The following is a 27,716-nucleotide window of genomic DNA, read 5'->3' as shown; positions in this document are numbered from 1 at the left end:
ATGGGTTCTAACCAATATATTATGATACCTAAATACTTTTCATTTATATAGCTTTAACTTATTTCAAAGATCTGTCACTCATGTTGTTAGTGTAAAAATATTTTTTCTTCACTTTAGAGTTACAGCTTTTGAGTCTTAATGCACTACTCCTGTCTTTCTTAATAGGCATTCTAGAAATTTTATTAATAACCGTATTTCTAAAAATATTCAGTATTTTGTTAGTTATTGATGATTTAAAAAAAAAAACTTTTAAGGTCTTATTTGTTATTTAAAACCACTTTATGAATGGGTATGTGTTATAAAAATGCTTACATCTTTAATTTATAGATTTACATTGGAAGTGATATTTAATATATTGGTCAAGCCCACACAATTAATAGATGGCAGAATCAGGATTTAATCTGTATCTTCAGATTATCAATTCATTGCTCCTTCTACTTTATATATGAAAATATGTTGGGGCATATTTTATCCCTGACCTATTGAATTTTTGAAAGAAAATGAATCTTTTAAATTTATCAACTACCATATAAATCTGTCCATGTAGCCAGAAAAATCTTACTAAATCCTAAATCTGGTTAAGTCAGTTCTCCGCTTGTCCCATTTTTGCCCTGGGACATTCCAGCCTCCTCAGCAAGGGTTTCAGATCATGCCCCGAGCTCCTCTCCCACAGGGCTCCAAGAGGAGCATACCGTGGCACATTAAATATTTTCATTTCCTTAATCTATGGACTTTTCTGGCATTCAGACTTTCCCAGATAGTGTCTTCTTCCTTGACTGGGGCAGAGGTTTTGCTCCTGCTCATTTTTATGTTTCATGGTTGTGCACTTCAAGACTCATTTATATCTCATTTCTTCGAGAGCCCTTCCTTGATCACAAGCCCTCCCTGCGAACTTAGATCCAGGCCCACGCTCCTTCATGGGCTCAGTGAGGCTGCTTGTCGCACGCCCTTCTCCCGTTGCTTGGAGCCCCCTGCGCACATTACTAAATCTCCCCTTAGACCTTGTTCGATTATATCTCGTGTCTAAAATGTCTAAAGTAGATGCTGCAGTAATGTTCTTCGAATGAATTACAGCTTTCCTTCCCTGCCCTAGTTCCATACCTTTCAAACTCATTGAATTATGGGTGAACTCTTACAATTTTTAGCTTATGATTTGACAGTTTTAAGGGTGGATGATCTGTAACCCAAAATCTGTCTGGCAAGTTAGGCATTAGGATTACATTTTAAACCAAACACAGGAGAGCCTTGGCGTTCGTGGGTTTAACATTGGCATGCTCTGCAATGGTGTGCCGATCTACCAGAGGTCAGGGAAATATAACATACACATTGACTGAGGCATAAATTGGAGACAAATACAAGGTTAGGCACATGTGAAGAAATGAGTCATTTCACTACCTACGGAGGCTAGCTAACCTCCCAGCTTCTGCATCTCAATGTGGGCTTATTTTTCTGCCATGTAATGTCATCCTTTCTTTTCTTTAATTGTCTTAATTAAAATCCAGCACTCTGGGTTGGAGAAAGGAAAAGCTTTATGAAGAAAATCATAAGGTTTAAAACATTCACTCATCTCCGGTCATTTCTGAAACAGGTTGAATGTAAATAAATAAGAATAGCAATATTTGCAGAATTGATATTCACAAAGCTATCTTGATATATCAGATAGAAATTTCAAAGTGTATTTTTTATAGCACTATTGGTATTGGTTTTACCCCATAGCAATAAATGTTATAAAAAGGGGGAAAACAGTATATTGTATTCTGATCGTTTGTGTGAGGATTTTTTTTTCTGTTTTAAATCATTTCTGATGGGTCTACAAAGCTTTATAAAGTCACTAAATTTTGTTTAACTTAGTTGAGGCTTTTGAATTCACCGTTCCCTAACTTCCCCTGTCTCTTCTCTAATTGTCTTCTTGAAGAACATTTGATCAAGTTCTCTACCAATAATACACTTTTTTCTCTTTTCACTTTGGTTGCAGAAGCTCAACCTTTTACTGCTGTCAGTGTTTGAGTTTCTCTTTTCTACAAAGGCCTTCATATTTAAATAAAAACTATGTCTCTTCTAATCAAATACCAAATCCTAAAGTAAATTATATTGACTTAAATCAACAAGCATCTACAGCAATTTTTCAACTCCTAAATTAGTTTAGTTGGTTCTTTCTTTGATGGTGGTTTTGACCTTCAGCATCAGATTAGGTACAAATGTTCTCTACACCAACCGACAGGCACAAAACCGTTTCCACCTACATTTTCGTGGGCGGATTGGAATACTTCCTGAAGAGATATGGACTGAATTGAGGAGAAAAAGGGAAAAAGGCACAGACTGTTAGAGTGATTTCTCTTAGGACCAAATCATTGTATTGACAAATCAGTACTAAATGGATATAAAATTAGGAAACAACAATTTTAGCAAAATTTTAAGAAAGCAAAATGTATTGTCTTAGCTATATAATGTGTACATATTATGGGATGAAACTATTTTTGACTATTGGACAATTTGAATTTGTTAAATTATACCAGGAAAATGTGAGTTATGCAAATTATATATTATGGATATGTTTAAAATTAAACTGTAACAATCAGAGACTGTCTTTAGGTAATAAACTTAAAATAGTTACACATCGGAAACTCATCTCTATTGCTGTCAAGGTTGAAGTGCTACATTACTTTGTAGGTGTTTCTCTTTGATAGAAAAGCAAGTGACACTGTATGGTCATATTGCTCTACTGTTAAACATTTAATAAATTTGCATAATTATTAAATAAAAAACTATCTCTATTTACTTTTTATATCTAAGTGCTATTGTTTATACACTATACATAACCTTTATGTTTTTATTTAAAATAGGTTGAACTTTTTGAATTATTTTAAATTCTGTTGCTTAGTTATCGGTAATGAAAATAAATGCTACCAATGATCACAACAGGATCTGTGGGTTGAAATGAGCCGAATCGAACTAATCAAGGTGAAAACTTTTATCCAGTTTAAAAGGTAGAGTCTGGAGATAACACACATACTGGTAGATCTCCAAAGTCATCAAACATTAAATGTTATAGGTAGACTGGAAATCCAGCAGGTCTAGGAGGTAAGGAATTCCACAAGAATATTATTAGGTCAGTGAGTTCTAATCCAGGGGCAGAGATTATTTCCTACTTGATCTGTATCACTGTGTCATTTTTAATGAGATGGTGACAGAGTCACAAAGATACCAATGGCTTATCTTAAATTGTATAAATAATTTAAGTTGAATTTAAAAAATTTTAGAGCCAATAATTTAATATTTGGAGAATAATTATATACTTTGTTAATTATTCATAACTTATTTCATTAACCCCACTATTCATTTGTTGTCATTAATAACTATAGATGCATATTCTATACAAGCTAAAAGTTAATAATGTTTAAAAATAACATATGTTGATTATATTGTGTATAAATAATATATTTTTTATTTTTATTCATGCTTATGCATTCATCCTTTTATCATTGTTTAGGACTGCAAGTTATAATTAACAAATGATTACATTGGAAATATAATTTAATAATACATTTAAGTGAAATATCTGCATTTGTCTCACATAGTGACCCATAAAAAGGCAGATAAGGTATCTTCCTACTCTGTAACAAAACCAGAACACTAAAAACAAAGTAATGAAAACTAAAGAGAGAAAATTTTAAGTAATAAAAAGATTCATCTAAGAGTGAGTGTAGAACATAAATCTTTCTTAGATATGTTGCCATCCAATAGGTTTATGAATCATCTTTATTTTTTCTATTAAAATTTTGCTAGATTGGACTAAAAGATAGAATCCACTGTGCTTTTGTTCATCTTGGCATTTCTTGGACATAATTTTTATAAAATAGAAGATTTTTATTGTTTGTATTCATATTTATCATTGAATGCAAAAGAAGGTGTTCTATATTGTTTACAGACGAATTGAAAAATCTGTATCAGCAGTCCTTATAATCTGCTACCAAATTTCAAGTTTCAGTAGAAACTCTTTGAGTCCAATTTTCTAACTTACCTTCTACATCTATAATAGTATTACTATGTTAACTTTAACTGATTCAGATTGACATATTTCCTGCTCGAAAAGATGGTGCAGTATAAAAAAATTATTCCAAATTTCAGTGTTTTGGAGTCAAAAAGACATGCTCTCTTAGATGTCTACTTCATTGATTAGAGACATATCACAACTTACTGAAGATGAATTTCTCTTTAAATCAGGCATAAAATAGTCTGTGTGTGTTTGGGGGGGAGGGGATAAAAAATGCATACAAAATCCCTGGCCCATAGTTGGTACAAAAATAAATGAAAGCTGATATTATTAAATATAAATACCAATAATGAGGAAAATGAGACTTCAATCCATGACTTTAAATTCTCATCAACACTATTTAAAACAGGATCAAATTTAGAGATTTGTAATTAAACAGGAGGGTGTTTTTCTTTAACACTAATTAGAGGGTAAACATTGGAAATGTAGTGAACACCATGCCAAAATAAGAGACAAACAGGCAATATTTAGTGATAGTCTTCCACAGTGCTTGTTTTCACTTCTAGTACCTGCTCACTTAGGCTTTCTGGTGCTATAGTCACATAATTCCAAAAAGTTAAGTTTCTTCATATCCATACTACCTAGTGGCTTGATGAAGGGAAAATTAGATCTGTGACACAAGATGCCACACATATACCGAGGCTGACCAAGCCTCTCAGCTCCACTGAGATGACAGATACCAGTGCAATGGGAGGTGGTTCCTGACTTGGAGGAAGAATTTGAAAACTATTCTTTTTTCAATTGAATTTACTGGAGTGACATTGGTTAATAAAATTACATAGTTTTCAAGCATACAGTTCTATAATCCATCATCCGTATATTGTATAGTGTGTGCACCAGCCAGTCAAGTCTCCTTCCATCACCATGTATCCCCCTCTACCCTCTACCTCCGCCCCCCTTTCCCTCTGGCCATCCCCATACTTTCTGTGTCTATGAGATTTTTTTTTCCCTTTGCTGAATCCCTTCATGTTTTTCACTCAGCTCCCAACCCCCTCCCCTTTAACAGCCGTCAGTCTGTTCTCTGTATCTATGAGTGTGTTTCTATTTTGTTTGTTAGTTTAATTTGTTCATTACATTCCACAAATAAGTGAAATCACAGGGTATTTGTCTTTCTCTGATTGGCTTATTTTACTTAATATAAGACTGTCCAGGTCCATCCATGCTGTCACAAAATACTTCCTTCTTTTTTATGGTTGAGTAAAATCCTCAACAAAATATTAGCAAACCGGATGCAGCAATACATTAAAAAGATCATACACCCTGATCCAGTGAGATTTATTCCAGAGATGCAATGTAGGTTGGTACAGTACCTGAAAATCACCAAATGTGACACAGCACATAAACAAAATGAATAAAAATCACATGACCATATCAATAGATGCAGAGAAAGCATTTGATAAAATCCAGCACCCATTTATGATAAAATTCTCAGCAAGGTAGGTAGGTATAGAGGGAACATAACTTAGCATAATAAAGACCATATATGACAAACCCACAGCCAACATCCTACTCAATGAGCAAACACTAAAAGTGTTTCCCTTAGAACAGGGAACAAGACAGGAATGTCTGCTTTCACCAGTCTTACTCAACGCCTTAACCCACACCTCTTTATTTTGGGATCTCACCACTGTCTTCCCAAGAGAGGTGAACTACTAGCTCTCACCTTCCTCCATTATGGATGATTCGGATAAATTTGATTTGAGTGATAATTATCACACGTGCTACAACTCTAGGGCCATGCCTTGGCGAGTAAGGTGGGTAGTTTTATACATTATGCAAATTATTTATCAAAGCATTATTTTTAGTATGTGACACCTGAAAAAAATCTTCCTAATTCTGTTTTCCCCCCAAATATATCTCTATTGATTTCAGAGAGAGGAATGAAGAAAGAGAGAGAGAAACATCAATGATGAGAGTCATTGATCGGCTCCCTCCTGCACGCCCCCGACTGGGGATCGAGCCCGCAACCCTGGCATTTGCCCTGACCGGGAATCGAACCCCGATCGCCTGGATCCCAGGTAGATGCTCAACTGCTGAGCCACGCCCCGCCGGGCCTAATTCTTAATTTACCAAATAAATAGGTTCCCCGAGTGTGCTGGAGCTGCGCCATCACTGGCTCTCTCTAGGAGCGGAGAGACTAATAATCCAGGGGACACAGAAAGTCACCCCGGCTCCCTCCTCCCTTCTTTTGGGACTGTCACATTTAATCACACACCTAAGGCTTTACAAAGTTACATTTTATTTTGTAAACATCTCTCTCTCTCCCTCTTCCTTCCTCTCTCTGAAATCGATAAAAACATATTTTAAAAAATATATTGGTTCTAATATGGATCTTCTATTTACTACTTCTATGACAAGTTACCAACCGGTAAAGAAAATAATTCAATAATAGAGCTGTTAATATTAAATATGTACATTGGAAATAGAGCTACTTTTTCTACTTGCTATTCATTCCAAACATATACTTTGAGTCCATTCCCAGGTCTTTCTAGATGCTACATTTTCTGTCATTTTCCATATTTGCTTTCTCTTCATATTTACCTCAATCTAATTTGTTTTTCCTAAGTAGACTTACAAATCACCTGTGAATTTCTGAAGTTACCCATGGGGCTATTTTTCTCCCTGAGTTTGTACAACAATTATTTGTGTAATATTTTACGTTATCTGCTGATATGCCTAAGAGTTAATATCTAATTTTACAAGCACTTAAATTTTAGCCCCTTAAGTGTGAAGTTCCCCTACACTGAGGACATTTTATTACATCTTTATAACGCCCATGACAGAACAGGGCACTCACATATACTTAATAGGAATTTAAAATAAATAACTATACTTACATTGGTAAGTTAATATTTGGCAAAAGTTTTAAGTGATACATTAATGTGAGTCTTACTTATGTGTTGGTTAAATATTCCTATGCTCTTTATCTTCAATTACCATAATTAATAAATTGTATGTTTTACTATCTGCAGTGTATAAACACTATTGAAGTGTTTATGAGAATCCATCAGGAAGATATTTATAAATTACAACCGTGACCTTGAAGCAGAGTCACAAAATATAATTTCATTACAGTTTAGCTGTGCAGAATTTCTTTATATGGTCTATCATCAACCCGGCCTTCCATCAAAGCACATACCTATTGCTAAGGTACAGAAACTTATCTGCTTGTCTAATTTGGTTTAAAGTTAAACCAATGTGATAATTGTAGGAATCCCTTTAAGTGGTGCTCTGTATTAGAATACTATTCTTCCGCATATAGAATCAATTGTTTTCAAATTTTAATATTTTGTCCTATTCCCAATTTTCAGTTTAAAAATTCATTTAACCACATATTTTAATAGATTATTTAAAATTATTAACTAATTATTTTTGTTTTCTAATACTTTATGTATCATTTTTAAATAGGACATCTGATTGCTCTTAAACTTTTAAAAAATTGTCTAAATATTTTGCATTTTAATTTAAACTCCAAATCATTGTATGCTGTGCTTTAAGCCTTTATTTATATAAAATATTTTTATCTTAATTAAAGTGCTATGAATCTATACTAATGAGTTCTTCTAATACACTGGCAGACAAGGTCTTCTTACACCATATAAATATGTATGATTTTTGCTCTTCAAAATGATAATATAATGCAGCAGGTGTCACATCTTCATTTAAAAACCAGCTGAAAAAAATTTTAACATATTCTTTTAATAGTCTCTGATATGTTAAGTCACAAACTCAAACTTCATATTCCTTTTCAAGTTTTCACTCTAATTAATATTTATCTCTTAAATACCATCATTCTGCCACTGTGTAAGCAATCATGATCAGGTGGATGGCCCAAATGAATTGTCAAGGGAGCATGGAGGTCATGATTTCCTCTGTGGGGAAGATTTTTCTCAACTTGGGCTTAAGGTGTGTTTCTTGCCTGAATGATATCTTTATAAAAGAATTGAAATAATCTCCTAAACTAGAGGTCAGCAAACTATGGTTCTTGGGTCATATGTGGCCCACCACCTGTTTTTGTAAATAAAGATTTATTGGAACACAATCATACCCATTCATTTATGTATTGTCAAAGACTGTTTTGGTGATTTTATGGTAGTGTTGAATGGTTGCAACAGAGACCCTATGACTTGCAAAGCTGAAACTACTTACTACTTGGCGCTTTATTTGCCAACCCATATCCAAAATTAAAGATATATTGATAGAATTTAAAAGTATATCACAAACTAATCAAGCAAAAAACAAAGAGCCCAAGTAAATAAAATCATAAATGACAGAGAAGTTACAACCAACATCACATAAATGCAAAGAATCATTAAGGAATACTATGAATAATTTTATGCCAACAAATTTGACAATCTAAAAGAAATGGATACATTTTTAGAGGTATATAACCTTCCAAAACGGAACCAGGAAGAATTATAAAATCTAAACAGAACTAATACTAGTAATGAAATTGAAGCAGTAATAAAAACAAAAAACAAACTCCCTACAAATAAAAGTCCAGGGCCATATGGCCTCACAGGTAAATTCTACCAATAGTCAAAAAAGAATTAATATCTATCCTTCTTAAACTATCAAAAAATTAAAGAAGAAGAATTACTTCCAAATGCCTTTTATGAAGCCAGCATTACTCTGATACAAAAATCAGATAAAGACATTAAGAAAGAGAAAATTACAGACCAGTAACTTTGATGAACATAGATGTGGAATTTTTCAACAAAATATTACCAAACCAGATTTAACAGTACAGTGAAATGATTATATACCATGACCAAGTGGGATTTGTCTCAGGGATGCAAAGATGGTTCAATACCCATAAATCAATCAATACAATATATTACATTAATGAAATAAAGGGTAAAAGTAATGTGATCATCTCAATAGATATAGAAAGAGCATCTGATATAATTCAAGATCCTTTTCTAATAAAAATTTTCAGCCAAGTGGTTTTAGAAGGAACATATCTCAAATACAGGTCATATTTGACAAACCCACAGCTAATATCATACTTAATAGCAAAAAGCTGAGAGTCTTTCTTGTAAGATCAGGAGCAAGAAAAGGATGCCCACTCTTAACACTTCTATTTCACATAGATTGGAATTCCTATCCATGGCAATCAGACAAGACAAAGAAATAAAAGTCATGCAAATTGGAGAGGAAGAAGTAAAGCTCTATTATTTGCAGATGACATGATACTATATATAGAAAACCTTAAAGACTCCAGCAAAAACTATTAGAACTAATAAATAACTTCAATAAAGTGTCAGGATACAGAATCAATATACAGAAATCTGTTGTGTTTCTATATACCAATAATGAAGACCAGAAGAAACTGAGAAAACAATCCCACTTACAATTGTATCAAAAAATATAAAATACCTAGGAATACATTTAGCCAAATAAGCAAAAGACCTGTACTCTGAAAACTGTAAGCTACTGAAGAAAGTAATTGAACAAGATACAAATAAATGAAAGGGTATTCCTTGCTCATAGATTGGAAGGACTAATACTATTAAAATATTCTTCTTACCTAAAGTAATATACAGATTCAATTTTAAATCCCAATTAAAATACCAATGACATCATTCTCAGAATTAGAACAACTAATCTTAAAATTGCTATGGAACCGAAAAAGACTCCAGATAGCCAAAGAAATCTTGAGAAATAACAAAGGGGGAGGTATCATGCTCCCTGATGCAAACTATAATATAAAACTACAGTAATCAAAACAGTATGGCATGAAGAGAGAGATATAAATCAATGGGATAGAATAGAGAACCCAGAAATAAATCCTCACTTACATGGTCAATTAATCTATAGCAAAGGAGGCAAGGATATACAATGGGTTAAAAACAGTCTCTTCAATAGTGATGGCAAAACTGGACAAATACATGCAAAAAAATGAAATTGGACCACTTTATTACACCATGTACAAAAATAAACTCAAAATGGTTTAAAGACTTAAATGCTAGACCTGAAATTATAAAACTCCTAGAAGAAAACATAGGCAATAAACTCTTTGACACTACTCTTAGCAATATCTTTTTGTCTATATCTCCTCAAGCAAGGGAAACAAAAAAATACACACATGGGACTACATCAAACTAAAAAGTTTTTGCACAGCAATGGAAACCATCAGTAAAATAAAGACAACCTACTGAATGGGAGAAGATATTCACAAATGAGGCATCTACTGAAGGATTAACATTCAAAATACGTAAGAACTCATACTACTCAACACCAAAATACAATCCAATTTTTTTAAACAGCAGAGGACCAAAATTGACAATTCTCACAAGAGGACGTATAAATGGTCAACAGACATATGAAAAGATGCTCAACATCACTAATCATCAGATAAATGCAAATTAAAACCACAAGGAGATATCACCTCACACCTGTCAGAATGGCTGTCACCAATAAATCAACAAATAACAAGTGCTGGTGAGGATGTGGGGAAAGGGAACCCCAGTACCGTACACTGTTGGTAGGATTGCAAATTAGTGTAACTACTATGGAAAACAGTATGGAGATTCTCAAAAAATTAAAAATAGATCTGCCATACAGTCCAACAATTCTACTTCTGGGTATCTATCCAAAGGAAAAAAACTCTAATTCAAAAAGATATATGCATCTCATGTTCACTGCAGCATTACTAGTAATAGCCACGATATGGAAGCAACCTAGATGTCCTTCAACCAATGAGTGGATAAGAAAATGTGATACACACACACACACACACACACACACACACACACACTCACTGTAATATTATTCAGGAATAAAAAATAAAATTTTGATGGTATTATGCTAAAGGGTATTAAGCGAAGTGAAATAAGTCAGAGTAAGACAAATACAACATGATCTCACTTATACGTGCAACCTAAAAAATAAATAATAAAAAAGACAAAATGGACCATAAATATTGAGAACAAGCTCATGGCTGCCAAAGGGGAGAGAGTAGGGAGATGGGTATAAAGTTTTTGTGTTTGTTTTTTTAAAGTATTCATAGGAGACAAATAAAGCTCTGTTAGAACCAGGGTGTTAAATGTTTCTCCATTTTCTTGGGCACTTCTCTTCTAAGATTAACTTGTTCCCAATTTTAAAGGCATTAAAAAATCTTATGTAAAAAGAGGTAAAGAGCCTGGCCAGGCGTGGCTCAGAGGTTGAGCATTGACCTAGGATCCAGGCGATCGGGGTTGGATTCCTGGTCAGGGCACTTGCCCGGGTTGTGGGCTGCAGCCGATCAATGACTCTCTCATTGACATTTCTATCCCCTTTTCTCCCTTTCCTCTCTCTGAAATCAATAAAGATATATTTTAAAAAAAAAAAGAAAAAAAAAAGGTAAAGATTTCAAACCCAGAAGTCATATGTATCAAGAAATATACTATAACATCACTTATATACCAAATATCTTGATCAATATAAGTGCTCAATAAAAGGAAAACAGCCCTGACTGTTGTGGCTCAGTTGGTTGGAGTGTTGTCCTGTGCACCAAAGGGTCGTGTGTTTGATTCCCAGTCTGGGCACATACCCAGGATGCGGGTTAGATCCCTGGTTGGGGTGCATACAATACACAATTGATGTTTCTTGAATCAATGTTTATCTCTCTCTCTCTCTCCCTCCCTCCCTCTAAAGGAAACCAATTCAGAAATGAAATGAGTGGCCTTATAATGTAATAATAATGCTAATATGGCATTTGCCACATGGTACTGTATTCTGAATAATTTTGGTGTATTACTTCTTTAAGTCACAATAATTCTATGAATTACAGTAAGTGGCAGAGCTAGGATTCAAACCTCCCAAAATCTGACTTCAGACTCTTTGCTTAGCCAACAATCCATACTAACTCCTGCACATAATAAGTTTCCTATCTTTGGAGATGTTTAGCTGGCTTAATAAAAACTTGCCAGAACTGTCGGGAAAGAGAATACTTTAAGGCCATTTCCCACAGTAAATTCCCATGAATTTGTCATATCCAGATCAACAGAGATAAAAAATAAAAAAATAAACGTCTCTAATTTCAAGAAGATCCACTGTTTGATAATTTTATGACACAATAAAATTTTGATGTTTCTAAAATTAGAAGACATGCTAAGCCTCCAAAAAGTCAAATTTTTGACCTTTTAATCTCATGAAAAAGAAAAGAGGGAAAAAAGGGTCCCAGAGAAGAGGAGGAGCATGAAAACTATTTTTTCACAATTCACTTGGTCTCTGATTCATTAAAAGCTATTACAATGTTATATGAAATTTTCCAACTTAACAGAAAGTCATTTCCCCATTAAAAATTAATGTCTAAACATAAATTCATCGAAACAATACAGCCTGACTGGCACGTGCCGCTGTTAGCTAACGGATATCTACATTAGTAATACGCAAGATAGTTCATGGTTCAGACACGTTTAAGGCGCGTCTCAGTCTACGAAGATCACCTTGCTCTGTTTTCCCAATCAGACCAACACCAAAGTCTCATGAGACACCATTCACCTCAGTCACCAGCCTCCCCAAGTCACTGTGGGAGGAGACAGCTTAGAACCTTGAGTCCCGAGGATATGCACCCCCTCCCAGCTCACTCTCTCTCAGGGTAGGAGATCTAGAACGGGAAGCATCTTATTTCCTCCCCAGGGTCCCCCAGCATTTCCATTAGCCCCTGTCCTCACCCTCCTGCCCCATCCCTCAATCTCACTTGGAGATCTGACTCTCTCTAGAGCTGTTGAAAGAGAATTAGACCTGAAATTAAAAGGTTAGGTGCCAGATTATGACTCTGAAGGATCAGCTTGTGTTTGTTAGTGGCTCACTTCTTTTTACTTACTTTCCCCATTAGAAACAGAGCATAATGATAACCTACTTTATAGGATTTGGAAAACATGAATTCAAACGTATATTATAAAAAACTCTGAAAAAATAACTACAATGCCTTAGTAGGTATTCAGTGTATACCTGTTCAGTCTGAAACTGAACAATCAATTCATCTTTCCTTTTTAAGGCTCAGACAGAGGTGCATTCTAAGGCACGGTTATATTCATTATTCTATTCTTTCTCATATATTGTATGGCTTAAATTTTCCATAATAAAATAAAGTATCTTTTAGGTCAAATTGTGATAAGAATTAGAATGCTAAAAAGTTACACATAAAGTCATTTTATATCTTAAAAGATATTTAGATTCTAATGGAGGAGATAAATTTAGTTGATAAGATTTAATATTTTTCAACAGATTTTGAATGAGACTAAACTTCTCACTTATGTGCATATTTGCCTAAATTTATATGGGCATAAAATTATTTTCCATTGCGTCTAGTGGTATCATATGATTTTTCCAATTTTTTTTTTTTAATAATGGCCACTGTCAGTCATGAAGCATAGTTATGGAATGCTGGGGGACAGGGGTGGTGAGATCAGAAATATCAATCCTGTGTCAAAAGCAATGACTTGGCTTATTTTAAGGGCATGTGTACTCTAGCAGAGGCTAGAATCCAACATCTATAAACAAAGGTAATCAGAAGACCTGCACAGTGTTGGCTTCTGGTCAGAATTTGGCCTTTTCAGACTTATCTATCCTCAAATAAAGGGAACAAACCATTACCATAAGTTTCTTTCAAATTTAAAAATTATTTCAAGTTAACTCCTCCTTCCACCCATGGGCGAGGTCCAGCTATTCTGAATTAAACAATGCTTCAGCTACATCATCTGCTTTTGATGCTACATAATTCACTAATGGATTCAAGGGAATTGTGGGTATGCCTTATTTTCAACATTACCCTCCTTTTATGCATCACAAGAAATAATACTGGAATACTTCAAGTACCTGTGCTTTGAAACAACTCGAAAACTAACATACAATATTGCTCATTACTGAAGTCTACTTTGCAGGCAGAGTCTACATTTATGATTCAAAAATAATAATGTATAGATATGAACTTTTAGCACCAAAGCTGTAATTTCTGAAGAAGTCTCACAGAAGAAGAATTAGCTTTTATGAATATAAGCTCAGGCAATGTAAGTGGAATCTCTTTGAGAAACTTGGAAGAGGTGCCCTACTCTGAAATTAAGTGTTCATACTAAGTATAAAAAAATAATGTCTCTGCATGGTTAAATGGTTTTTGATAGGAGCAAAGGATTGTTTTCCATCATCATTAATTCAGTTCTATGCAGTATTTATGAATGTTTATCATTAATACTCACACTTCCTACATCAATGCAGCTGTCATATCATTGTCAAAAGTTCATCAATTCTTAAATTGTGATGAGTTTGCATTTGTTTCTATGATGCATTCATTAAAGCATTAGATTAGTCCATAAATTAACCTATGAAATTATGTGATAAATCCCATGTTCAGAAGTACCCATTCAATATTCCTTTAAAAATTATTATAGACATAGTTATGGATGCCAGTTAGCTCCCAACTCCTACTGTTTAAAGGGTATTTTACCTGTAGTCCAAAACAAAGTATATAGAACGATGAACATCTTACCCTGAGCGCAGGAAAATGGGAACATCATTTCCACTCCGAAGACTTCGTGGCGTGGTCCAATGGTAGACGCTTTCGGACTAGAGGGCCCTGTACACAGTATGTCATTATAGCAGGGAATTCTGAGTGAGGTCTCTAGTAAAACTATCTAGTAACTAGGCGACATACTGAAAGACAGCCTTTCTCCTTTGGTCTCGTGGTTATTTTCACTTGGATTTACAGAATCTCCCACCTGCAGGTTCAGGCCAGGACTGTTTTTGTCTGAAGAGGGAAATAAATCAGCGGCCTCAGCCCCCCAGTCTTGTAGCCTGCAATATAGTCACATTTCCAGCCCTGGTATTTTGTGGGCCACCACTGTGGCCTGCTATGCCCGTGGACTTGTCCCGACAGTCGGGGTGTGGTGTGCCCATGGAGCAGGTTGTGCCTGAACACCAAACACTCCCCGCGCTGCCTCCTCCACGGTGTGACCTAGTGCTTCTCAATGTGACAGTTTCCAAGCACATGCATCAAGGCACCGATGTTTTCTTGGAAAACACAGCTCCCCGGGCATGGGGTACACAGGAACTCGCTGTACTGTTCCTTCAGTGAGAATCTGGGACCATAGGTGCTCTCACCACTCTTTGTCCGTGATGATGTTCTTAGATTTACCTACTGAGGGTAACGGCTTCCTAGGCATAGAAATTACACCTTCACCTGAAGGCAAATACAAGCGCGATGATCCGCCAAGCGATCTCCTGAAACTGGGGACTGGCATACACATCAGGTTGCGCTCAGCAGGTCCCACCTCAGGCAGTGGGCGACAGACCCTCCCCTGCTAACCTTTCACCTGTGTCCCCTCCTGCCACACCTCTGAGTTAGGACAGAGGCTAAAATTAGGATGAGAAATACTATTTAAAAAAAAAAAAAAAAATTGCCCTGCCATCACACAGAGGTGTACAAAATAGAGGTGTATTAAATAAGGCTATTTAATGTTTCTTATGACTCTCTAGGATTATAAAGTTAATATTTATTACTTATCTTATTTACTTATATTTATTTAAAATAGATTTCCCATTAAGTAACCAGAAAATAGAAGTTACTAACAAGTTACTTGACTGTAGTGGCTCGAATTATATTATATTTCATGCCTAACTAGAGAAAAAGCTGAACTATTAAAATAACGTGCGAAACCTGACTCACGTCATCCGGCTGGGGAGCCGGGGTCAGGCATCCTGGCCCCCGGTGCTGCTCTGCGTCGCTAGGGACCACACCAGAAACTACTAGTCATTGTGAAGAATTGTTTAAAAATGAATGTGCTGAAGATTTTCTGATTCACATTCATTATCCACTGACCTGCTCTCAATGGATTTCACAAAACGATGCAAAACTAATTACCTTGGGCCAGGCTGTCTGGGAAATAATGGCACAGTGATTTAGAGAAGAGCATGCATGCTGTAGAGGCCTTTTGAAATAATAGTGTATATTCTCAAAATTAAGTATCACACTTTTTTAATGATAAAACTTTTGCATTTGAACTAATGCACCATCATTTCTTTTTTCAAAAAAATCAGTACTAAACAATGAAGACCTTTGCGGGCAAAATATCAATAGCATCACTTTGCTTCATGTTAAGTCACCTTAATGTGCTTGAAAAGCAGCTTGTAAAAATATAGCAGATTGTGTGTGTGGAGGAGGAGCTTTAGAAATGAGGAAAGAAAATAATATAAACCATTGGGAAGGCTTAGAGCAAGTCATTTATTACCGCTAGTTATTATCTCTCTGTCCTAATTTACCACAAAAATAATGTTGCTGCTTCTTAACAACATGCACCGTGGATAAAGAGGATGTGTTCTAACGAAGCCTGTCTCGTTACAAGGGTTTACTGATCTTATTGAGATGCGGGAGGATTCCGCAAATCTTTGTACAGTTTAGTGCAGAAAAGGCAGCAGCAACATGGAAATGCACTGTTTCGGAGGAGGGTCAGCTATCGGACTTTGGTTAGTAGAAATGTGATGTGTGGAGTCAGTGCATTGCAGAAACAGGTGGAGGTCACAAGACCTTATAGAGAAAAACCGCCAAAATTAAAAAGGCGTGTGTGTAAAATGATGATGTCCTTGTGACCACAGAAGTGAGGCAAATCAAGAACACAGTGGGAGTCTGACCAAATACTCGATAGACTACTTACTCCTAGAAGCCCTGATTCCACTTTTCTTTCCCTGCGAAAGAGAAATCATACGCCGATCAGCAGAGTTAGGGCCAGACCTTCCTCTAGTGCTCCATTTGACTGCACTTGGGATAAAGCCTGGAGGGGCTTGGAAGATAATTATAATGTACTCAATCAAACGCTGAGGTCAAGAGGAAAACAAACTGGATTATACACAAAATGTCCATGTAAATCCTCACACTGGAAGAACTGGGTTAGGTCCATGCAATTTGTTTTTCCTACTGAGCGCTGGAAAGCCCCTTCAAGGAGCAAATCACATAAATGATCTGCAGGCTGTTTCACAGCTAGTGCCTGGGAGAGCCTTGGATGGCAGAGCAGCAGCTCAGGGGCCTCCTTGGGGTGGGGTGGGGTGGGGTGGGGGGCTGCTGGCCCCATCAGCGGGGCGGCCTTCACATGGGGAAGGCCTGGGAGGCTAGTGCTGAAACCAACAATCACATCGGGGCTGCCTGCTAGGGGCCCCTCTCCCTGCGGTGGGAGCTTTGGTCTCTCTTCTCCTTCAATAAACTTTTCCTTTCCCTTAAAAAAAACCGATTACAGCCACCCCTTTCTTTCCCTCCCACTTATTTTACTCTGCCCTGCTCCCTGTAGAAAAAAGCAAATAGAAACTTCTCTTTTAATTTAATAAAGAGAAAATATAATAGTACCATTTATCTAGTTTTAATTTGTAGACAATTCCTATCAATTCCAAGGATCAAGGGGAAAACAAACCTTTTTTTGAGCCAAGAGAGAATAAATGAGAAAGTGAGAAAAAAATTAGCATTTTCTGGCATGTACAAATAAATGTATAATCTTTGGTTATTCGTAATTGGCACAAAAAGAACTGCTCTGCTTCCTTGGATGCTTGGACTAAACATTCATGTAAATATTCAGATACAATATATTATATATTTTACACTAAGTATGTAAATTTTATTTTTATAATATATATTTGATTGTTTTTACAGACAACATAAAAGACAATACTTGTTTGAAAAGAATGTAATTTTATTACAGTTGTGTTTACAATTATATTATCTCTTTTAACTGTGTCAAATTGGTTATTATTATCTGTTCTTTGTTTATTTAAACGCTATCATAAAAGTGACTTGGTCATTTGGCAAACTGTTACTCGACGCACTCATGTAGAGCTTTCTGTGGTGCCACAGCCCAGAGTCCAGCGCCTGCTGTACCTGCCCGACACCCTTGTGTTAAACGTCTCCACTACTGAAATTATCACACCGCACTATGATTATACATGTGCCCTCAATGCACTTTTTGGTTGAATGACAAATAGTTAAATGTTAAAATCAATATTTGGGGGGCTGATATTGTTATAGGATGAACTTATGGGACTTGAGGAAAAATCTGAAACATTTCCCAAAAAGGTAGTTATGATTATAGTTTCACTAATAAAAATGTTAACAGTTTAGAATTTCAGTTAGGAAAAACCATTTCCCCACTCATTTCCAAGTGTGTATGGTGGGTGTGCAAATGTTTTCAGGTAATTCTGCCAAAGCAGGATGCCCTGATGGTAGCGTTGATGGTAACGTTGCCACTAAGTTTGAAGATTTTCCATCATCTAGGTAAAGATTTGTCAGTTCTTAAATTTCTGTAATTTCATCAAACCAATCCCTCAAATTGGAGTTGTTTGCATTGCTTAACGAAGATGCTGCACATTTTCAGAATATAATATAATATTATTTGATCAGGAATACTTTTCTTAGCTGTTTTTTGCAGTTACCTGCCTAAGATAAAATTTCTCTTAACATGACAATATGTTGATATTTGTCTTCAAGCTTCCCAGCAGTCCACATCATCTTTGATTTCTCAATATCTTTTTCTAGACAATCATTTCAGATGTTTTCCCTGTCTCGTAAAAACACCTGTATTCCTTTAACACATCAGTGGTAAATCTTTCCCATTGCAGGTATAACACAATCTGCAATGGCTAACAAAAATTTTCGTAACAACTAGTAAACGTGTTCTTTGAGGAAAATCAAGCTATTCTCTTGGTATATTTCTTAGGGAGTTATCACAATTTGTAGCTAACTTATTAGATCCTACAGAGACACGGTGGCCCTTCCTAACAATAGACTTCACCAGTTCTAGTCTCTTGTCTCAACATAGTGAAAAGGCAAGAGGACTTAGCCATAATTCATATTTTACACAGTAGCAAAAATCCATAGACTGCTTCTCCTAGTTTAATGCTATGAATACAGTATGTGTATTATCCTTACGCTCATTATTGAAATCACATATTTAAATTAAAAAAAATTCTCTTAATATTGCCTCTAGAAATATAGCAAAGAGAAATTTAATTGGTTTCAATGTAACAAATCTCCAAAGCCCCACCTGCATCTCAGCTTTCACTCCATTCACACTGATTTCAGCAGGTTCTGTGAAGCAAAACATTGCGAGACTCCTTATAGCAGATACAATGTAATAAATATTTCTGCCATCAAGTCACATCATTTTGGCTATTTCTTTAGCCCATTCTAACAAATAAGCTATATTCTCTACAAGCAAGCTGCCTTGAAAGTTGGCATTGTTATTGGCAGAGTACAGTGGTAAATCTTTAATTCAATCTTCTAAAAAATGTAATAGCTTCTCTTCCATCTTGTTTGAATATCTGATACCAGACAAAGCAGTTCCATCATTTCTTTTAGGTCATGTAGATGTTTTCTTTGGATTAAGCAGAGTGATAACATTAGCTCACTATTTTCTTGCTTAAGGGCAGTAATTCTGTTACATCTTCCATGTTATAATTACTTTTCTCACATATAACTGAAGGATGTAAAAAAATTATCCATTATCTGCTTATTTATGCCACTCCCAGCCTTCGCCACATTTGTCTCATTGTCAGTCCCAGTTCCATGGCATTTGCTTCACCCATTTTCCATTCTATAAACAGTTCATCCATCAGATCCACTCACTTGTTAAATATGTGAGACCCAGAAATTTCTAAACAAGTAAAGCAGAGAATAATTAAATTCTTCATTAACTAATCATAGCAAAACTTAATATATATATGATTGTATCTTTATGTCTAAATGTATGATTATATAAATTAGAAAAATGCTAACTTAGTAATATTCTAACTTTTCTGTTGGTATAGCAGAATATAAATCAAGAATAGCGTTTCAGGAACATGTCTTATAGATAGAACTTTGTTACTTAGAATTTATAGCTTGAGTTAAACTAAAAATTCTTTGATATTCACCCACATTCTATTGCAGTCATTTCAATAAGGTTGTACTCAAAATTTTTGCCTCTATAGGCTTAAAATCATCAGAAAAATCTATTCCTAAATCACTTGTGAAAACTATATTTTATTCTTACCATTTTTATTATCACAACTAAAGGTGGTTTATAATAGATATTTTTAGTCTTTCTCTCTTATGAAATTTTGTAGTTGCATTTTGCTCTTAATTTACCAATTTGTAAAGAATTCCCAAAGAGGACTACTAAGGCCAAAGCTAAATTTCCATGCTTCCCAAATAGGTATTTACATAAATATTCTCTCTACTGGACCGTGAGAGTCATCAGAAAAGGGGCTTCATTGTATTTCTCTCTTTGAGTGTCAAGAAAAGAGCATGAAAGACACTAGGCACTCGATGAACACTTGCTGACTGAAAGACTATATGCTTAAAAGGACACAGCATCATGTAATAGAAAAGTACTGCATTTGTATTGAGAAGGATTTTTTTTCCCCATTTGCTAGCACTGTGATATTGGGCCATTCAATTAACATCCCTGAGCATAATTTTCTCTCATCCACAGGAGACTCCCGACCCCCCTGAGTTGTGATATTTATGAGCGTATTTTAAAATAGTGGTGCAAGGCTTGCTGTTCAGCAGGTTCTCAGTGAGGGGAGGGGAGGGGAGGGGAGGGGAGGGGAGGGGAGGGGAGGGGAGGGGAGGGGAGGGGAGGGGAGGGGAGGGGAGGGGAGGGGAGGGGAGGGGAGGGGAGGGGAGGGGAGGGGAGGGGAGGGGAGGGGAGGGGAGGGAAGGGAAGGGAAGGGAAGGGAAGGGAAGGGAAGGGAAGGGAAGGGAAGGGAAGGGAAGGGAAGGGAAGGGAAGGGAAGGGAAGGGAAGGGAAGGGAAGGGAAGGGAAGGGAAGGGAAGGGAAGGGAAGGGAAGGGGAGGAACTAATGTTCCTATTGATGGAGGAACTATTTGCTGCCCGTTATAAGCAGGGGATCCAATTTACTGAACAGAATGTACTGAACTGAAAAAATAGTATCCAACCATTAAAATTACAAACTTTTTTTATTGTCACATAGCTCGCAGATAAATTTCAAACATCAGATATTTTCTGAGAAGTCTTGTGAAGTTTATCCATTTAACTGCCCGGTATCAAAAATGAACTAATCTCATGTGTCCAAAGCCTGTGAATAAGGGTTTCTGCTTGTGGGTCCTGTTTCTCCCAAATTATAAGGAAAGCACATAAATCATTATATTATCTCCTCACAGTCTCCCTTATTTCTAATAATTGGTAAGGCTATTTCTTGGCTCTCAACAGCGCGCTCAAAGGAATCTCTTCACTACGTGAGTTCTGCAAACTTCCAGATTTTCACAAGAAAGAACTTCAATTCCTCATATTCTTCATTCTTTCCCATTCCCTGAAGCATTGCAAAAGTATATTAACCGGCACGACATTCCAAAATGTTAGCATTCCCATCCGTCATTTCAGTCTTCTCAGTCTTAATAACTGGTACCAATCTCTCTTTGTATAAATACTGATTTGATTCAGGTAAAAATGAGCAAATATTTTCAAGTTTATTGGAACTGCCATATTGAGGCTCCAGTAAATATTTTCCTATTGATATTTTGGTGGCTGCTTTTCCCACTGTCTGTATAATCATATCTGGAATATGTCATGTGATTAAAACCTACTAGGTACTTTTTAAAACTAGGATCTTTTATGTTTTTGTTTACTTGTTTTAAGTTGCAGGGATGGTGGTGGTCAAGCTCCTACCACTATTGTACACTTGTCATGTCTTTTCTGTATTTAAGTGTTGTTTTGTTTTGTTTTAATATATTTTTATTGATTTCAGAGAGAGGAAAGGCGAGGGAGAGAGAGAGACAGAAATATCAATGGTGAGAGAGTCATTGATCGAGCCCACAACCCGGGCATGTGCTCTGACCGGGAATCGACCACCGATCGCCTGGATCCCAGGTCGACGCTCAACCGCTGAGCCAGCCCAGCCGGGCAGCGCTGCTAAGTGTTTTTAATTTACATGTTCTCTGATACGTCATTTAGTACACTGAACACACTGTATCTTCAGCATGGACTGTTCCATTTGTTGCTATAAAACAACCCTCTTTGTACTGTGCATTTCTTTCCTTCTCAAATACTCTGTCAGATACTAATGCTGACCCTGCTATTTGGGGCATGAATGTTTGTCTTCTTATTGACTTTGTTCCTTTCAACTTTCTTTGTTCATTTGTTTTATGTGTCTCTCATTTTTAACTCAACCACTGTCACTTTAAATATCCATTTACTAGCCTACCCACAGACACAGAACAAAACAAAACATTACCCTCCAGTCAGGCCTCAGAAAGAGGTTTAGACTTTATCTCTTAAGCAGAGATCAAAAAAATGTCTCTTTTTTTGCTTTGTACTTAGACTCCCCACCGCTGCCAGTCAGTCAGTACAGGCAACCGGAACTAAGCAAACCGTCTGGCTTGGAATTCAGGCTCTCTCATCGCACTGCTTTCAGTCCTGTCTCATGGGTACTACTCACAGGCCAAACGGTGTGGGCCAACACAAGCGAGGAGAGGCTGCTGACCGGCCAGCCTCAGAAAGAGGCGCCTCCGCCTCTTGGGGGCCTAAGTGGTTCCTCTTTTATCCCTTGGTTTTCCAAAAATAAATTGGACATCCTTAACTCAACAAAAGTGCCTCGGAACCTTATATTAGCGACCTGGGAGCAATCTTGCCCGCTTGTTCATCAAAAAATAAACAAGACCTTGATAAGGGCCGCAGATCCAAGGGAGGCGGTGAACTGCCCCGCTCCCTCTGGGCTGGGGAGGGAACAGAAGCGCGAGCTCACCTGGGCAGGGACACAGGCACTGAGCATCCAGCCTGGCCCGGGGCGGGTCTCAGCACACAAGCAGAGTGGGACAGAGACGGTGTCGATGCAAATGAGAGGGGGGCATTGCCGGAGCTGCGCCCGCCCTGGCGACGCGGACAGCAGGGACCTTTCCACGGACGCGGCGGTGACACCCTACATACCCTAGTTGTGCCGTTGGCAGCCGCACACACACATTTCTCGCTAGCAGCGCCCTCATTTCTGAGGAGTGGCCTCCACGACTGAGGGGAGGAGAGAGAAAGGAATGGATGCAGGTTAAAGGGCACTAGAGGAAAGCAGTCCCTACCGTCTGCCTGAGGACTTCAGCAGGAAGCTTACCCACAGCCTCCGGGAGCACCCCGTTCAAGGTTCTTCCCCCCGGGCCGGGGCACCCCTCAGGCTCCAGGTGCTGAACTCACACCTCTCTCCTCCCTGCTCTCTCCCTGTGCATGTCGCCAAGTGCAGCCGCAGGAATGAGCCCCAGTGAACAGGGAGCTTGCTCAGAAAATGGTCAAAGATGGTGGGCAAGGGAAAAGCCACAAACTTCAGATGCAGCCCTATCTTCTAAAATACAAAATAAAAGATTATTTTTTCTTATTTTTCTTATTGATTTTAGAGAGGGAGGAAGGGAGAGAGTGAGAGAAACATAGATGTGAGAGAAATGCATCAATTGATTGCCCCTCTCCCACATAAACTGCAACCGGGGCCCAAACGTGCAACCGAGGCATGAGCCCTGACCAGGAATCAACCCTGTGAGCCTGCAACCTTCTGGCAAGGGGAGGATGCTCCTACCAACTGAGCCACACTGGCCAGAAGAAAGGTTTCAATAGCCAGTGGTGAACTGTAAGAACCAAAGAAGACTTAAAAAGCTTACTAAAAAGTTACATGCTGCTTCAAATGCAAAAAGCAGAACTGCATAGTGACCAAAAACATTTTAAAATCAAGGAAATATAGCCTTACAAAATCAAATAATTCTCCAGCAACTCAACTAAAAAGCCTGGTATATTGTGAGCTAACTTATAAAGGAATTCAAAATAGCTGTTATGAGGAAATTCAGCAGGCCACAAGAAAACTCATAAAAGCAATTCGATGAAGGCAGAAATTAAACTAATGAACAGAAGGAATTTCTTAACCAAATATGAAGGAGGAATAAAAGTTTTCTTGGGCAAACAAAAGCTGAGGGAGTTTACCACCACTGAAACTTGTAAGGAATGCTGAGAGGAGTTTTCAAGCTGAATGACAAGGTATTAATCAGTGGTGTTAAAACATGAAAGCATAGCACACACTCACTGGTAAAGGTGAAACACACAGAATTAGAAACCTTAAGATGATGTTACTCACTCAACTACAGTATAAAAGTTGAAGGAAAAGAGTAGTAAAAACTACAGCTACCATAAATTTTCAATGAAAGCATGACATAAAAAGAGGGAGGTTGTGATGTCAATAATGTAAAAGAGAGGAGTAAAAGGTGAGAGCCTGTGCAGGTGTCCAAAGGCAAGTTGCCATCAGCCTAAAATGGAGTATGAGATGTGTTATATAATCCACAGAGGTAAAGACAAAGCAGAATCCAAGAGTAGATCCTCAAATGACAAAGTGGAAACATAGCACACCGCCCTGGAAAAGAACCGATTTACGAAAGGAGGCGGAGGCAGAGGGAGAGAGAAACAATACAATTTCAAAACAAGCAGAAAGCAGTGACTAAGGTGGCATTAGTAAATCCTTACATATTTACATAAGTATACATATATACTTACGGCTGTTATATCCTTTTGTATTCACCCCTTTATTAGTACATAATGACCTTTCTTTTCGTCTTTTGTTACCGTCTTCTGGCTTATAACCTATTTTATCTGATAGAAGTATGGCTACCCCGGCTTTCTTTTGGTTTCCACTTGCATGGGGTATCTTCTATGTTTTCACCTGGCCCCTATGTGTCTTTAAAGCTGAGATATGTCCTCTGTAGGCAGCATATAGTTGGGCCTGTTTTTTTATCCACCGGCCTCTCTGTGCCTTTTGATTGGTGAATTCAATGAGCATTTGCATTAGAGTAATTATTGATATGTGAGCATTCATTGAGCACTTACTATACGCCAGATGCCAGTGATTAGAAAACAAGAACAAGCTTATGCCTTCCCGGAAACTAGACTCTGCTAGTGGGGAAAACCATAAATAGATTGATAGATAACATAATGGCATGTGGCATTGTCAAGTAGAAAATTGAATAATGAAAATTAAATTAAAAGGTGAGAAGGCATACCATTTAAGTTTGAATAATCATAGAATGCTTTAGTTAATATTTAAAGACCTCCGTGAAACGAAGAAATAAGCATTGGAATCTACATAGAATATTAAATTCAGAGGTAACAATGAAAAAGCCCTGAGGTGGGTGCTGTTTCTGGTTTTTTTGGTCTGGTTGGTTTTTTTGTTTTGGTTGAGGGGATTTTTCTTTTCTTTTTTGGGGGGATTGGTAAACCAGGGTTGTAATAATATAGCCATACAAGGTATAATGTAGAAGCCTCCTTTTTATTTTAGGTCTTTAAAAGGTGGAATATTTTGCCAGGCCAGGGTGGCCCAACGATTGAGCATCGACCTATGATCCAGGAGATCACGGTTCAATTCCCAGTCGGGGCACATGCCCAATTTGCGGGGTGTGCAGGAGGCCGCTGATCAATGACTCTCTCCATTGATGTTTCTCTCTCTCTCTCCCCCTCTCCCTTCCTCTATCTGAAATCAATAAAAATATACTTTTAAAAGGTGGAATATTTTAAACCAACTTTTTTTTTAAGGATCACTGGGAGTGGTACAGAGGGCAAGCGTGAATGCAATGCACACGGGTAGGAGTCACTTGCATTTGTTGTTCATTTGTCTAGAGGAATAGTTGTGAGAGTGTTGAGAAATGATCATTCCACAGATAAAGTCTGACAGCAGAATCAACCTGCTTTGCGGATGGATAAGATGTAGTGTTGAAAAAAAGATGTGACAAGTACAGGGGAACTTCAAGTTTTATAATATACCAAACAATGGACTGGATTTACATACTTTTCTAATTTAATCTTAAAATAGCCCATCAGGTTCAGTGACATTACGCCCATTTTGCAAATTAAGAAAGAGATTTTAGAGAATTTTAGTTTTTGTGTGCATCACACAAAGCATAGATTGCTTGTTTCATTTTCTTTTGATCTTACTCCGCATTGTTGCTATTGTGAGGAGCCATAAAACTTGCACTGTGCTTTATAAGTTTTCTCATTTACTTCGCTGATACTATTTTCAATCCCAATTTATTTTCTGTGGTGCGATGAGATGGCAATATAAATGGGAAAATCCAAACACAGGGGAGATTATAAACAGAATTTTGGATTCAAGAAACTTAAGATATAGATGAAAAATTACGAGCACTCTCCTGTTCCTGGGTTAAAGGGTGGGGAGCGTGGCAGGTCTGGAAAGACGGCTGGACTCCCGGAGAGGCTGGTCTCTGTGCTGAGAAACGTGGGCTCACAGCACCTACTCCCTCAAGACCAGAATCTTTAATGGTGGCTTTTTAGGCCAAAGCCTCTAAACCTCTTAGCCTCTACTAACCTCTTAGCAGACTATGGGGAAATCACAACAAATGAGCCACTTCTTTAAAAGTACATATTTTTCCCCCAAAAAATCATTTTAGAACTCAAAAAATGAACCATAACTATTGCACATAGTGTCATCCATATCCAATGTAATCATCTCTTTTTAAATCCCTGCATTAAAAAAAAATCTCTTACTGAAGAAAAATCTTCTCCAGTCCTTAAGTTATTTCAAAGGTCAAAAATTAATTACTGTGGATTAATACACAAATTATAATTTTAAAAGCTACCAGTTTCATCTTTTTATGTTTAATTAGAAATAATCTGTTTTACTTTCCAGGAATCTGTCAAAATTTTGGATGTGGTTTAACCACCATGGTAACCGGCAACGGAGTCTGCTAATATAAAACAAGAAGTTACAGCTAGTCACCTGAAGAAAACATTTTTCACTTTCTTCTGCGGGCCTCCGTATCTCCCTGACTTTAAATTGTTCTGACAAGCAGCACATACTTTATTTGGAGTGAATACCTCTTCTGTAAGAAAATCAAAGTAAAGTATATAAAAATAGTTGACCACAATGACCAGATTTTTACACATTCCATTCTATTTTTTCTGTTGCTAAGCTTCAGCACAGATGGTTTTCCAGAGTATAAAGAATTTACTTTTCTCATGGTATTAGTACATTGTACCACTGTCTCTCTTTTACTGTGCAAAGAAACTTAAATCGTTCATGTCACAGGTTGGTAAATAATAAACCTCGATTTCCACCTGCGTGGGTTACACTTTCTGAAAATACTGCAGTATTGTGCTTTGGCTTGGCTGGCTGTCTTCCACTTAGAAAAAGGAATTACAAAATGAATAGCATTACCCGCCATTTAAAAAACTTGGCTGCAGGGGTACTTATTAACATAAAAAAGTCAAGGCTCTAAAGCAGAGGAAAAGCTGAAACAATCGTCCTTGTTGTGTTACCCTCAGAAAAGCTTCCCTCAGGTGACTGCCCGGCGCCGCACTGGGAACAGCGCTCCTCCGGCAGCTGGCTGCGTTCCCCTAGAGTCTGGGTTCTCCGTCTATGCTCAAGTTTCAAGTTACTTCTTAATGTAGGTGCTGTTTTCGTTTTCGTTGCCATTTGGTAGTTGTAAACATGATCATAAATCGTATTGTCTCTCTGCACTCCATTAACACCTCATTCCATGAGAGTTTTATTGGCTTTTCTGGACTCAGAGTGCAATGTAATATGAAACTGATTTTGTTGTTCCGAGATGATCCCAAGTTGACCTCCTGGAATTCCCTGACCCTTCTGTTTGGAAATGGCCTGAAGTGAGGGAATTAGAAAGCTTCACAGCATGCATGCGCACTTTTTTGACCTGTGAAGAGAGCTTGGT

The sequence above is a fragment of the Miniopterus natalensis genome, chromosome 1 (assembly GCF_054644295.1).
Source record: "Miniopterus natalensis isolate mMinNat1 chromosome 1, mMinNat1.hap1, whole genome shotgun sequence".
Taxonomy (NCBI): Eukaryota; Metazoa; Chordata; class Mammalia; order Chiroptera; family Miniopteridae; genus Miniopterus; species Miniopterus natalensis.
Note: the sequence above shows the minus strand (reverse complement) of the source record.